Here is a 12,298-nt window from a genome sequence, read left to right as displayed (position 1 = left end):
GTTCATCGTTTTCTCTCCTTCTTTCTTTGAATTTTGAAGCTCCATTTGAGGAACCAAGCTAGGGAGTTGAACCTTGATGATGTAGGGTTATGTTCTACCATTGAAGAGGGTGTGATATTGAGCTTGAGGTAAGTTTCTAGCCATTAGAACTCTGGTTTTATTCTGTTTTCTTATTGAGTTTCAGTTGGAATTTTGAAGTTGAAAATGGAGAACTGATGGGAGTTTTTGGCAAAGGTTGCTTGGGTTATGATGCCTAGGAGTTGTATGTTGGGTATTTAGGTTCATTTGGAAGTTTGGATGAGGTTTGGAAGCATGTTTTGAAGGTTGGAAATCAAAACTCGAAGGAGGAAGAATCAGGGTTGGTTCAGCCTAGTTCTAGCGCTGTAGCGCCCAAGGGAGGGCGCTACAGCGCTAGCCAAGGCAAATCAATCATGCTTGTAGCGCTGGGGCGCTAGGGGGTCAGCGCTGTAGCGCCACCCTGCTTTTCCTAATTCACATTTTGGGCACTTTTGAGGGTTTTTTACTCGGGGTTTCAATTCCTAAGGTTCAGGATTGAATCTGCTAACCGTTTGAGTACAATTCGAGGTCCCGGGAGTAAGGTTTAGGTCAAGAAACTTTTATTGCTGATTTCAATAATTGGATTCATATTTGGTTATGACTAGGTGACCGCTAAGGCATCAAAGGATTGATCATTCTCAAGGGTCGTTCATTTGTTATTTCTCGCTTGAACAAGAAGTAAGAAAACTGCACCTAGTATATGATGCATGAGAAACATGTGATTAGGGCATGACATGAATATTGAATATGAGATTGATCAGAGCTTGAGTCTCTGTAAATGTGCATGATCATATTTATGCTAGTGATTGTTAAGTAAGCATGCTGAATGTTGATCCTCGAAATGGTCAACGACACGGAGTCAGATAAAACAATAGAAAATAAGATGAAAATGAGATGAAATCAAGACGAAAAGATAAACGACACAAATAATTTATAGTGGTTCGACCCCAATCAAAAGGTAAGGACCTACGTCCACTTAGTGTTCTTATTGATGTACAATGATCAATGAACTAGGGTTCACGAGTTTCACCAGATCTCAGACGAGTACAATTGTGGTGGATAAAAACACTCTCTTTCTCTCTAAAAATTCTGAAGCTCAAAAGCTCCAAGTTCAAAAAGTCCCCTCTCTTGAGCCCTTTCATTCTTATTTATAGGCTCAAGGATTTTTAATACTGACGTATCTAAACAATAGTGGAAATTACAATCAATACATAATAAAACGATCACATATCTGAAGGAAATAAATGAATATATGCGATCAGGCTGGTCGCCCATAACTATGATGTTTGATGAGCCAATTCTCTTCTGGTCGATAGTCGAACAGATTATACTCACTTAAACTGCCACGTGCATCCCACGTGCATCCCAATCCTGCCACATCATCAGGTAGTCCGTTTTTGGGTAAACACTGAATGCCCTACTTTTGGATATTTGACATATGATATATGCATGGTTGCATTGCTTACTTGTGAATGGAACTGACCTATGAGTCAGGAATCGACAATGGTGTCAATATTAACTGTGAAGTTGTGACTTGTTAGTCAAGTTTGGCAGTAGTACTGAGCACTGGTCGTATGGTATTGACTTAAGAGTCAAGAACAGTATTAGCGTGTTTAACGCAAGCCAAAAAGATTAGATCTAATCGACATAAGCATTGAATGATTCATCATGAACATTAATGCTTGATCGACCTCAAGTTCAATGAAAATTAAAAGTGCTTGTCTAGTCTAATGGCTAGTTACTTAGAGCCAGGGCCAGAAGGCCCAGGTGACTGCATCGTTACATGGCTATGGGCTTCAAGCCCTAGTATGATTATCATAACCTCAAGTGTTAATCCACTCATCTGATTAAGGCTACACACCCCAGTATGATTATCAGAATCTCAAGTGTTAATCACTCATCTGATTAGGGCTACACACCCCAGTATGATTATCAGAATCTCAAGTATTAATCACTCATCTGATTAGGGCTACACGCCTCAGCATGGTTATCAGAACCTCAAAGTGTTAATCACTTATTTGATTAGGATTGACTTAATAATCATCCATACAGGAGGGCGGGATCCATCATCATTATCTGGACTTATTTGCATGCATGAATATGGCTATTATTGCTAGGCATGCACATTATGATTTAATAACATGTTATTACTGTTCATGAGCATATTGAGTTTTCTTGCTGAGCTTTGGCTCACGGGTGCTATGTGGTGTAGGTAAAGGCAAAAGAAACCTGGACCATCCTTGAGTTGGAGAGCTTAGGTGACGATGTGTACATATGCGGCTGCTCGACCGCCACGGCCGAGGGTTTAAAGAGGAACTACGATTAAACCTTATTTTGCCGCTTAGGTCGGTTGGTTGTAAATATTTTATTGTAATTAACACCTTTAAATTATATTTTTGGAATCCCAATGTATATAGTAAACATTTTAGTGAAACATTATATCTTAACCAAAAAATTTAACCCTAAACCGCTAATCATACTTAGTTACACGATTATGGCCAAATGACTCGATTAGCGAGTTTAGCACTGTTTAAAATGAACACCATAACGATCCCTGGGTAGTAGGGCGTTACAACCTTATACATAGTTTTTTTATTTTGAAGATTATGGTTTGAAAACCCAAAAACCCTCCTCTTGATTTTTTTCTCTGACTGGGTTCGCAGGGGCATGTAGGTGGCTGGGGTCGCAGGGGTCGTAGGGGGTGGCTGGGGTCGCGGGGGTTGAGAGATGGCTGGCTAGGGACTGGGTACAGGGGGGCTAGGATCGCATGGGGTCGAATAGGGTGGCTGGGGGTTGGTACATGGGGTCGGGGTCCATAGCGTTTTTTTTATTATTTTTTTAATATAGCATTTACATCAGTGCATTTGCGTCAGTTGGGCACTGACACAAATGTCAGACTGGTTTGCATCATGGGATTCTGCGTCAGTTCCAAAACTGATGCAAAAAATCAATTGTGGCAGTTAGGAACTGCCACAAATGACATTTTTTGTTGTAGTGTCCTCAGAGACAAATATCGTAGCTGTCACGACCCGAGCCCTAGGCTGTGGCAGAATTGTAATATCCATAACTTGGGTGGTCAAAGGTCAAACTTTGACCCTTGGTGGAAAATAGTCTTTATAAATGATCATTTAGTTTATATTAAATAATACTATAATTATAAGCCAAAACAATTGAATAACTCATATAATTATATATAAAAATATTAGTGATAAAAGTAGGATCATTTATCCTAATACATAGAACAATAATATCCCCACAGTTATGTAATCACCAAACAGTTAAATTTAATAAGTCATAAAACACCCAAAATAATACTTAGCATCCACCATTCCTTATTTATAACTATTACATAGCAAAATTAGATATACAGACCAATAGGTTCCAAATTAAATGCATATAATGTTCAAAAGATAGGACTATGGCACTAAACACATTAGCTTCATCAATAATTCACCTTATCCACAATTGCGTCACTAGGATCCTGGAATGGGAGAGATATATGGGGTGAGCTTATAAAGCTCAATAGGAAAGCAACTAATATCATAGGACTCAAAAAGTTAAATAAAACCCCTGCATGGTTAGCTTTGAAAACAAAATATATATATCATCATGTATAACCTGAAATAGAGAGAAACCACAAATAATCATAAGAGCATAGATACAAGTGCACATCACACCGTCCACTAGATCCCTAGTTCCTGTTACCCACCATAGAAAAACCGACATCCTAAACCGATAGCTGGACCTGATAACCACCACAAGGGGAGGCTCAGAACACTTCATGTATACAGATGCTAGGTCTTTACACCTACATGTGAGTGGACACATGACCTACCTATGATGACACAGAGACTAGGTCGTGAAACAACAACATGCACAAATCATGATCACTATGGCTCTCATTGGTATAACCAAATGCAGGTACACATGAAAAGAAAGAAACATATTCTCTTTATATTTTAGAAAATTGGGCAGCATAACAGCTGCATTTGAATAAAACCCAAAAATCATAACCTACATAAATAAGTGAACAAAAGTATATTTGGCACTCAGTGCCCTCAGAACAGAACAGAAAACATGCAGATTAAGTTTTCTATTTTTCAAACATTTTATAAATATTAAAATTGGAGTATGTTTAATGCAATTCAATAAGAGTAAAATAAGTCCAGTAGTCAAGTTGAGTCCCTACCTCTTTAGAATTTTCAATCTGAGCCCAAAGCGACACTCCCAAGCTTAATGATGATCCTAGAGTGATTTAATTCGATTTATATATCACGATTTTCCTACGTGTATCAAATGAGCAAACGATTATCATTATTGCATTCCTTATTCAAAATCGTGTCCAACAACATATAATATGACCATAATTAAAATTTCAAGTTCCGGAACCTCACCCAAGCGAAGCACAACAGCGGTTGGTGGCGGCAGTGAGCAGTGTATCGGAAACGTTGACGAAGGTAGGCGTGGCATATATCAAAACGACCACGTCGGCGAGTAGATCATGCTCATGCCAACCATCGGTCCAAAAAGTTCTCAGGCTCACCGAAAAGTCGCCAAAAAGTGGCGGAGATACCCAAAATCTCGTCGGAGAAAAACAATGAGTTGACCGAAATGACTTAGTGGGCGACATTCCTCCATTCACGCTGGTTCCAACGGTGCCACCCACTCACCGAACGGAGGTCTGAGCTCGCCGGAAAGCGCAGTCAAAGTTTTGACGACTAAACTTTGACTCCTCTGTTCGTGTGCCTTAACTCTGATGGCCCTGAGATTTTGGGGATGGGGTTGTCACCGGCCACTAGTGCTCCAGCTCTGGCGCATGGCGGCAAAGGAAACTCCAGCAATGGCTTCCTAGTACCCAGTCGTGGGTTGTTTCAGAGATAAAAAAAGGAGAAGAAAAAGTAGAAGAAGAAGAAGTGTCGGGAGGGAGAAGAAAAAGGAAGGAAAAAAAGTCTGACTATTATTAAAACAAGTGGTTTCCACCACTTAAAATAAAAACTTAAATAATACTATTTTATTTATTTATTTATTTTTCCGAGTCTTCACAGTAGCAATCCTCTAGGACCTAGTGAAGAGGCGCGATTATTTTAAGGACATAATGTGATACAATAGACTCGATTTAATAGAAAAGTGGTATCTCTAATATATGTTCTTTTAAAATATTCCATAATTCTAATTTTCTTTCTTCATTTTACTTCTTTTTATTTGTCACAATATATATATATATATATCTTTAATTATTTTCTTTAATATGCAATATTACATGCATCTTTTGTAATTATTTTTGTGTAGTAGTGGGGCTTGTACTTCCTGCGATCATGACTCTTGGCTTGCTTCCAACCATATAAAAGCTAATTGGCATTTCTTCTCTTTCTACCACCAGCAATGTTGTCAGTTGTGCTAGTACTAAAAGGGCTATGATTCATTCAACTAGACCACAGCTCCTTCTTCATTAAATTGTCCCGCAACGAGGGTTGAAAACCTGCTAGGATAGCCATGAGCTTATCGTCCTTGTTGACCTTCTTTGCCTTAGCTGTTAGGGTTTTATGCCCTAATTAAAACCTAATTTCTTTGTAATCTCATTTATTATCAATAAAATAATAGAAATCATTTTTTGACTTGGTTAATCACTTTGCTCACATGTTTTATTTTCATGATCATTTGTTTAATATAAACTTCTATTAAATCCTGAGCATATAGCTAATTGTATTTATATTGACGTAATCACAATGGAATATAAATATAATTATATGTTCAAAATAAGTTATTCCTAATATTAGTCAGTGCGCAAGATTTACAGTGACTTGTCAATCTACGATATGATCTACTTACACATTGTAGTGTTATGTTCTTTCCAGAACATTAGCAAAGTAGATAAGATCGGATGTATTTGTTACATCGTACAGGACCGGTATTGACAGTAGAAAGGATAAGTATACATATCATTATTATCTATTCTAGCCATATCATATAGTTGACCATAGGTCAATTCAATCTCAATTCTGAGTGGTTAGTATTCTAAATGATTGTATTATTTGAGTTCTTTGACTTGTTCGTTACCAGCTTACCCTATGGACTATCCCATACTTACATCTTGGGAACTCGGTAGTATAATTGAGTGGGAGTGTTAATCATAGATATGAACATCTATAGCTTCTGATGAAGAAGTTAAACGATGGTTTCCTTTTAGTTTGGTTCAAAGTGTTAAATGATAGATATCTCATTTCAGTAATTAATATTAGTTTATTGAAATATCATTTACAAGGAACTAAGTGTTTTAAAAATAAAATACAATGAGGGGTAAAACGGTATTTTAGTCTCATCTCATTGTAGGTCGTCTATAGAGGATTGAGTGACAATTACGGTTGTAATAATGGATAATTAATAGTGTATCTATATTTGTTATAGAGTGTTCTATGAATTCAAGAGTGCAATTATGAGTCTTTAGTGGAGTCGCGAGGAATTAATAAGTTAGTAAATTTATTTGTTAGATTTATGATAACTTATTGGAGCTTGATTTCATAGGCCCATGGTCCCCACTGTACCTTGGACAAAATCATCTAGATAGTCTCAATTAATTGATTTAATTATCTATTAGAATTATCAAAGTTGACAAGGTCAATTTTGGATAGTTTCAGAGAGTTATACAATTCAAATAAGAAAAGAGAAATTATGGCAGATTTATTAATTAAGATAAATTGGTATCTAAATTAATAAATAATTTTAAATCAAGGTTCAAATTAAAAATAATTAATTTGATAAAGGATTTAATTAATTAAATCAATAGAAAATAATACAGGCCTTGATTTTAAGTCCAATGGGCTTATAATCAAATGAGAAATTTCACGGGCCTAAAGCCCTTGATAATTTTGACCTAGGGCTGTTAATTGGCTATTATTTTATTTATTTTTTAATTAAATAAATGACCTAATTGAATCTATAAAAGGAATGTTAAGTGAGAGTTGAAATCAGATGACAGACATTGGTTTTTTGATGGCTTTTAGATTCTCTCTAAACATAAGTCATTTTCTAAGCCTTATTGTTATTTTCTCTTCTTCTCTCTGTATCTATCTCATGTGTTGAGAATTACCCACTCTAGTCTAGGTAATTCTAAGGATACTTTGGAAGGCTGTAAAGAAAATTGAAGATCGGTTCAGTTTCTTTGTAATACTCTGCGACAGAAATGATACAAGGGTTAGAGAAACTGAAGGAATGACTAATTCATTATGTTGCTTATAATGTAAGTATTCTTATCATTATTTCTTTTTTAATTCAATTTTAGAAATATGTTCTAGGTTATCTCATATTAATTTGTTTAATATTAGATCTACATGAAAATAAATAAAGATCATGTATAAGTTTTCTCAACATTAGCAGCCTTCTCATTGAATCTTTTGACGAACTATACTTCAGAGATTTGGTCTGTCACCACTTTATATTAGTGAGATTATTTCCATCCTTCAGGTGAGTTTGAGCAGTGTAAAATTGTTTTTTGAATTATGTTTCTAACTACAACCAGGTTGTGATGGAGTTAGGTTGAAGCTTGAGATACCACGGCTTGGCTACTCCCGATAAACTCATGGGGAAGCACTTTCAACGAGCTTCTAAGGACACATTATGCAAAACCATTAGGATGTTAAAGTCACTAAGGTGATTGATGGGGTCAGTTGTCCCATCATACTTATCGAGCAAGAGCATTTCAAAATTTGGAGGAATTGTTGCATCCTAGATATTACCAATGAAAAGATTGACTTGTTCTTTGTCTGAGTCTAAGTGTTGTTGTGCTCGCAACTCCCTCATCTTGTGGTCTATTGTAACGGCTTGGTTACCCCAGAACAGTTACGGTGAACCAGAAATTTAACTCGCTACCCGAGTCCTTTGGTGAAAAACGTGCTTCTAAGTGTTATTAACATGCTAAGGTGGAAAATCAATCAAAAAGAAATGATATATTTTATTAAATACATAAAACTGTTCATGGGCCCATCAAAAACATTTACAAGTTATTTACAACTCAAAATGGTCATTACTGTTTCAAATTTACAAACCCGCCGACCTAAGCGGCAAAATAGGGTAAACCCCCTAGTTCCTCTGAGAACTCCTTGGCCGTGGTGGTCAAGCGGCCGCATGTGTACACAACACCACCTAAGCTCTCCACTCAAGGCTGGGTGAGCTTTTCTTTCCCTTTACCTGCACCACATAGCACCCATGAGCCAAAGCCCAGCAAGAAAACACAATATATCATGAATATAGTATCAACAATGATCATAATCATTATTCAGGACTCTCAATCCAAAACAGTTGAGTGACAGTCGCAAAAGTCACTAAGGTGGGTTCCGTTCCCATTAGCCATGTGACGATAAGGTCACCGAGGCTTTAGAAATAAGTGATCCTTTCACTAGCTTAAGCAGGTTAGGTGCATGATGACTAGTAACCAACATAACCTACCTCATGACCATAGAGTCATAACCATGGGATTCCGCTCCCTAGCCATGTGACAAGTTGTCACCTAGGCCTTAGGCCCTGGCTCTGAGTAACTAGTCTTAGACTAGTCAAGCGCTTATAAGTTTCATCGACCTTAGGGTCGGTCCAGCATTAATGCTCCTGCTCCTGGATTCATTCAACGTTGATATCGATTAGATCTAATCTTTAATCGGCACTGCGTTCAGGACTCTTATGCCGTTTCTGACTCTCAGGCCAGTAATATGCGACCAGTGTCGTCCCTAACTAATCAGTGCCATACACAAGTAAGCAAGCTCTGCTAAGCATTTAATATGCAATCGATGTCCACATTTATCAACCAACATGCCTCAACAACAATCATGCCTGTCATATACACAGGGTGCAGTTTTCTTACCTCTAATTCGAGCGAGAATGAATAAAAGAACGACCCTTAAGAACGATCTGACTTTTAGCCCTTTAGCGGTCACCTAGTCATAACCAAATATGGGACACCATCAATAAAATGAACATCAAAGGTTCCCAAACCAAGATCTAGCCTCCGGGACATCAATCCATACTAATCCGGGTAGTAGGAACAATCCCGATGCCTAAAACCAAGTTCCTGAGGTCAAAACACTCAAACGAACTCAAAACCACCCAAGAGCCGCGACACTAGCACATTGGGCCGCGGCCCCCAGCCACACCAGGAGCAAGAGCTGCGGCGCCCAGCAAGGCCAAAATGCCTCCACCTGCTTCTTCAAGCTAGGGCCGCGGCCCCCAACCCAGAACCAGCCAAAACTCGATCTCCTTCATCCCAAACACTCCAAAAACATATCTAAACACTTCCAAATCCAAAAATCAAAGTTCCCAAGCTTCCCAATGATCCAAAACCATCAAATCCCGAGGCTCAAGCGAACCAAAAGCTCAGTGATTCACAAAAACCAATTCGAAGCTTAGAAACTCTAAAAACTCAAAACTTAAAACTTAGATTACCTTTGATTAGGTTATTTCTCGTCAAATACTTCGGCCAAGAAGCTTCTAATCTTTCCTAGGATCGATATGCCTCGATCCTCGCTTGATTCCGACTCTTAGAACTCGAGATTTCTTCGAAAATGCCTCGAACAATAAAATGAACTAACGAGAAAGAGAGAAAGGGTTTTCTAATGTACGGTTCTATCTGACAAGCTACTTGAAGCTTAAGTAACCTCAAATGAAACCTAATGCTCGGGGTCCCAAAAACACCCCCAAGAACATTATAGTCAAAACTTCCAGAATTTCCTCATGATCTCAATAACTCCCAATTTATCATCAATTAAACATTCTCATTACTCAATATCCCAATAAAAGACCCCCGTTATGACAAAACCGCTAATTTGAAATATAAGACCGTCTCATGCCGAATAGCTCGAATATATCTCCATAATAATGGGATCTCATCCACAACTCACAATATGCACCCAAATACACAAATATGCCATCAACGGGCCAAATTACCAAAGTATCATAATAATCAAATGAGGACCCACATGCATGCATATAACATCATATTATAATATAATTCACATAAACATGCATATTATCATTTAATGGCATAATTAAACAATTATGGCCCTCCCGGCCTACTAATCCAGCCATTAAACCGCATTAGGGATTTCGGGGCATTACATCTATCCTTTCTAACTACTCCTCCATTAGGTTCCTCTATACTTCTTGCTCTACTCTTGTTGTGAAATTTCTATACGCAAGTGTACGCATTCACAAACAAGTAATAAAAGTGAAAGTAAAGTATACACAGATTTTTTATTAATTTCTAACTTTCGTAGTTTGAATTCTACTTGATTTAGAAATTTAAATAAATCAATTGAAATAAACAAATGAAACTAATTAAAGAAAACTTATATGATTAAACCATAGGGTTTCCAATTTAAAGCCAGGTGCTCAAGGTCGAACACTACCCCATTCTCGGACTATTTTGGTCTTAAAAAGCAAGACGTAAGGATTCCTCAAGTGCTACTACAATTTATCAGCTTATTGGGCTTTAACCCGCTGAAGCTCCTCTTGCACCTTTGTCAGGGTGCGTACATACACTAGCTCGACCAAATATCTCTTATGCAGTTGGCGTAGCAAGTCAGTATATGAAACACCCAAAGAAACGTCATTTGGAAGTAGTGCGACGAATGCAAAGGTATGTAAAAGATACCATTAATTACGATCTCTTATATAAGAATGGTGACAAGGTTAAGATAGTTGGATACTGCGATGTTGATTATGTTGGAGATCATAATACCTGTTGATCAACTATTGGGTATGTATTCAAGCTTGGATCTGGAGTTGTATCTTGGTGTAGCAAAAGGCAACCAACAGTGTCCCTGCCAACCACTGAAGCAGAATATAGAGCAACGACAATGGCCGCTCAGGACAGTATGTGATTGAAGTAACTGATGGAGGATCTGCATCAATTTACAAATTATGCAATGTCACTTTATTGTGATAATTAGACTGTTATTCATCTAGTATAAAATCCATTTTTTCATGCTCGAACAAAGCATGTGGAGGTGCACTATCATTTTCTAAGAGAGAAAGTACTACAAAAGGAGCTAGAAATGCATCAAGTGAAGAGTGAAGACCAAGTAGCAGACTTGTTCACAAAAGTACTCAACACGAAAAGATTCCAAAAGTTAAGAGAACAATTAATTATGAGAATGATTCAATATTGAGGGGGAGTGTTAAAGAATCAACACCGACTCTAGTTCTCTAGAGTTTTCTAGAGATTAACTTGTATCATCTAGCAATGGGCTCGAGCCCATTAGAATTCTCTAGTTCTACAAATTTATAACAAATGGATTAATTAAGCTAGAATATTCTAGCTAATATAATTCGGTTGTGGAAACCGACTTTAGAGCACTATAAATAGGGACCTTGGGTCTCTTTTAAGTATGTCCAAGTTTGTAGCAAAGTGTGTTTAAAGAGTGTCTCAAAGTGTAAGTCTAAGTGAGTACTAAGTAAGTGATAGTGTGAAATATATATATATATATATTTATAAGTGTGTCCAAAAAAAGTGTAAGAGAAGTTATAAGTTAGTGCTCCAAAATTAAGTATGCAAATGTTCAGTGTGCGTTGTAGTCAAATATTGTATCTAAGTTTTTGTGTAATTACTTTTGTAATAATAAAGTAATTATTTTTTTCACATGTTGTGGTGTTCAACATATCACCACTTAAATCAAGTGGACTATTTAGCATCTCCACAACCAAGCTACAGTCCAAAGAAGTCACACATCTATATAAGCTTAAGCCTAATCATTAAAGAGTAATACTAGACACGCACTTAAATTGTATATTTTTTACATACAATGATGTCTGTTAAATTTTAACTATTATTAATTTTAAGTGGGGACCACATCATTGCGTGTAAATAATGTGTGCAATTTAAGTGTGTACCAATCATTACTCATTCAGTAAAACACCAAGTTTAATGGTCATCAATTCAGCAACCAAAAGAGGAAAAGGTTGCTACTTGAACTTACCTTTCGAAGCAAGAGATGCGCTATTATGGTCACGGGCCACCACTCCACTACTACAACAGCCCTTAGACGATCTACCACCGTGTGCACACCTCTAGTCTGGATACGAATACCAACCCTGACTATTACTAACCATAGTAATTATTTTCTTATAAAAATGTGAATGTTTTGTAAATAGTCTTTTTTTTTAAATATTTTGTATACAAAAAAATGAGCATATGCTATTTTTTCATAAAAATATTTTAAAATGTCTATTTTCTAAAAATCAATATAAATTGTGATAA

General features: G+C 37.0%; 1 long non-coding RNA gene across 1 annotated transcript; it reads right to left on the bottom strand.

Annotated features, from left to right (window-relative positions):
* Nucleotides 1–3,340: 3,340 nt before the first annotated feature.
* On the bottom strand, nucleotides 3,341–4,967 carry LOC133821672 (uncharacterized). Its single transcript, XR_009887735.1, has 3 exons — nucleotides 4,452–4,967; nucleotides 4,247–4,340; nucleotides 3,341–3,538 (listed from the first exon to the last, which is right to left on the bottom strand). It is a non-coding gene; the product is annotated as an uncharacterized LOC133821672 (long non-coding RNA).
* Between the last annotated feature and the right edge of the window lie 7,331 nt (nucleotides 4,968–12,298).

Source organism: Humulus lupulus, chromosome 3, assembly GCF_963169125.1.
Source record: "Humulus lupulus chromosome 3, drHumLupu1.1, whole genome shotgun sequence".
Classification (NCBI taxonomy): domain Eukaryota; kingdom Viridiplantae; phylum Streptophyta; class Magnoliopsida; order Rosales; family Cannabaceae; genus Humulus; species Humulus lupulus.
This window is presented reverse-complemented; position numbering and strand designations above follow the sequence as displayed.